This window comes from Crocodylus porosus, unplaced genomic scaffold (genome assembly GCF_001723895.1).
Source record: "Crocodylus porosus isolate Cpor-Errol unplaced genomic scaffold, CroPor_comp1, whole genome shotgun sequence".
NCBI lineage: Eukaryota > Metazoa > Chordata > Crocodylia > Crocodylidae > Crocodylus > Crocodylus porosus.
Window position 1 is genome coordinate 52,911,660 of NW_017728931.1, and position 3,821 is coordinate 52,915,480.

The window sequence follows — 3,821 nt, forward strand, 5'->3', positions numbered from 1 at the left end:
GAAGCCCAAAGGTGCAAAAACCATCTATAGAGAAACATACGTTATTTTTATATATATCTATATATATATATCTATATATATTAAAAGAAGACAAAAATTAGATTTTAAAAAAAAGCAAATCAAAATTAACCTCAGTCAGTTCCCAGGCTCTGAGCTGGAGTTTATGACTAGACTCTGCACCCAGTCCTGCTGGTATATGTCTTCACTGACTCCATGGAAGTCACCAGTTCTGCTCTCACAACCGTGTAACTCCAAGGGGGGCATCACTGAAATTATTTTCAGTTGCCAGTGTATGTGTGTGGGAGGAATCAATCCCCTTTGGGAGTTGAAGGTGTGGAAAACCTAGCAGGGTCAGGCTCTGAGGGCAGAACTTGGCCATGTGTGTGCATGTGTGTGCATGGTGTGCAATCTCATGGCTAACTGACTCTCTAGTGACAATTTTAGGGGAGAGTGTCTCTCAGCTTATCTGGACTTTGCAAAGAAGTATAGTGTGTAGGGGTTTGCTGATTGATGGCCAGAGTTGCTGGGGTATGTGGGAAAGCTGTCCCCTCATTCTGAAAGTTCTGCTTCAGGTTCAAGCTTAAATCAGGGAGATGTGATTCTCTTTCATCACTAGGGCAGCAAGGACTCCTGAGACTGTATCCATTTTCAGTTCAGTGGATGGTCAGCCTTGGCTTCACCATTCACTTTCTTGCTTGTATTTTCCTAGAGATCAGACCTGGAAGTCCAGTCATAAGTCCCTTTATCCTTTCCAGGTTTATGTATAGGTAAGAAACTGGACTAAGATATGATCTGATGAGCTTAAAGAAATGGGGACACAAACAACAGTCCAGAGGGCTCCAAGATAGATTTTTCTGGGCAGAGAGGTGGAACGAAAAGAGAGTGGAAAGTTCAGAGGACATTGATAGAGATAGTCAGAGGAAGGAAGGAAATTCCCATCTAGACATTGTTTCTCCCGGAAGCAAAACGGTCTCTCTGGCTGCTGCAGCAAACCTCTCTTGGCTACACCTTTCCTGCTGGGCTTGGAAGCACTGTGCAGCCTGGCCATTCTCTACAGATTTTCTGCTTTATTTTTACTTGTCTGGTTCTTGAGAAACTGTTGCGTCCAGTAAGCTGGGAGCTGCAAACAGCACACATGTCAAATGGTACAACAAAAACAGCATAATTAACTTAATGTACGTAAGTGATTTGTTGGAAGGAATGTGTGTTTTGTGGAGAATGCATGCATTGTCTCTGCAGGGATAGCAGGTCTGTAAGGAGAGGACAGGACCACTGGAGTCCCCACCTCAGCAGGAAGGATGCTGGTCCTGATTAATTAAAGCAATAATAAGGTTCTTAACTGTTTTTTTTTTCACTTGTTGGTCTTTTGGTAGGTTCTCCCTGGCCATTCTCTTATTCAAGCAGGGGAGAGAAATACTGCCTGATTTTGCATTATGTTGGAAGAAAAACAGTCAATCCACAATAGACAGAAGACTGCAGTTGGCCACCTGAGGCCCAAACTGTGATCCTGATACACTTTGAAGCCAGAGGCAGGGCTTTACAAAAAAAAAGAGAGACAACCTGCACATAGATTATCTTCAGTTATTTCAAACGTGGCCTTAGGAGGAGTGGGGTAAGGAGCTGGGACTCTGAGCATCCCTGTGAATAGGATAGAAGTCTAAGTGTATTAGCTAAGCCAGGACTGAGAGAGGGACTGGTGATCAGAGCAAGGGCAGAATCTACTCTAGTTTGTTGGGGACACCTGAAAAAGTTTCTCTGCTGGCCCTGGTATTATCCTCTGCATCTACACAAGTGAGAGACAAGTTGTGTTCCAGGTTAACTATATCTGTGCAGTGCCCATAAAGTCCCAGGGGCACGGGCCCAGTCCTTGTACGGGTCTGTGGTGTAGGGCACATTCCATGGGCCAGTGCTATTGCCCATTTACAGGTGGTATAATGACCAGTGACTAGTCTCTGTTACCCACTGAATTGACAGGTACTGATTTATAGCTGATATTGATTGCTTCATTGGAGATACACAGGTACTGTTCACAGTCATACGTAGCCACCTGGCACCTCCTCCTAGTGTCTCAAGGGATTGCTTTTACCTGTGATGAAGTGGCTGACACCCATGAATGATGTCATTGCGAAGTTGGTCCCTGCTCCTTCCCCCATGGAATAGTAAAAGCCACATTTCTCTTGAGATGCTGCTACTTTCAGCAGCAGGCCAGGCTGGGTTTTTTTCCTCATATGCAAAAAAGATTCTTCTGCACGCACCCTTTCATGGTGGTGCCTCATCTGTTTTGTTTTCATATGCGCACCTGCCTTCACTTAAAGCCACTTGTGTATATATTTTATAGCATTTAAATGTATATATACAACTGATGAGTTGAAACTTTTCTGAGAACTCCATTTGCACACAATTTAGCATGCTTGATGGATGGGGAAGCAGATATGACTGGACTTCTCATTGCTTCTAGGAGAAAGAGCCTAGATATCAGGAGAGCCTAACCAGCATAAGGGCTTGTGAGTAGCCCATAAGTAAATAAGGATAGACTGGGTTTTTCTCACTCAAAGGAGTGTGGAGAGAGTGGTTGTTCACCAGGAGATCCTAGCATTTCTTTCTCAACTCACAGGTGTCCCCTGACTTGCTCAGACAAATATATCCCATGTCATGCCTGTTCTGTCATTATTAGTGTTCAGTTTTTCCTAAGGAGCATGTTTAGAAACTGCTGAGGGACCAGACAGTTAAAAAGAGCAACTGCTAGGGGTATGCAGAAGACATGTTTCTTCATCCATCCCTCTATCAACCTTTCACGCTTTCTTTATCCTGTTGATGCTAGTGTGGTTGCTGGGCTTACACTCTCCCAGCACCATACCTAGGTTCCTGGGCAAACTTTTAGCATCAGGCCCCCTTTCCCAGAGATAATGATGATGGTAATAATAACAATTACCATTCTGGGGGCCCCTTTCTGTCTGGGTCCTGGGCAGCCACCCAGTTCACCCATGCCTATGTCCGGCCCTGCACTTTCCCTTCTAGTCACAGGTGCACTGCAACACAGGAGCAATGAAGGACTTGGGAACATAGTCTTGAACTCTCCAAGGATAAGGGATAGTTGTAGGGGTGAAGGCTGCAATTCACCAATGGCTCATATTCCACTTCTGAAGAACGAGGTCAAGTTGCCATCCTCCTCTACACCGTCTGTTGTTTTCAAATCATTCCTTAGGTTCCTATCTACTGGTGACCTCAGTCACTTGCTGAGGATGGCTATGCTGATCGGGCAAAAACTGTCTATCTGTTTCTTTGTTTGTACAGTGCCTAGTACAAATGGGTCCTGGTCCAGGATCGGGGCACTTGAGCACTAAAGTAATACACACAACAAATAACAAAAACAATTGTGGTTGTGGAGGATGTTATCAAGTTCCCTGCCACCTAGACTCAGATCAGATGGTGAGAGTAACCTCCCTCCTCCCCGAGTAGATGCTTTGTCTGTTTTTCACTTGGAAGCAACTCAGAAAAGGAAAACGTTGTTTGATTTTCTAGTGGTCCAAGATGTCCTCACAAGCTCCCTCTTTTCTCCTGAGCCATGTGGTCTGCCCCACACACATGCACCTCCCCCCCCGCGTGAATTGTCATGGTCTCCAGGAAGAGAGGAGGAGCAATTCCCTTCTCCCCACAAAATGGTTTCCACCCTCTACTGTATGACTCAAGCAAAAGGCTTCTGGCTTAGGAAACAGGTTACCATGGAAACAGAAGACTAGGTTATCTTTAGAGAATATTTTGTCTCTCTCTTTTAATTATTTACTAATGGTTTGAAGAAGAAGAAACATCAATTCTTCCCA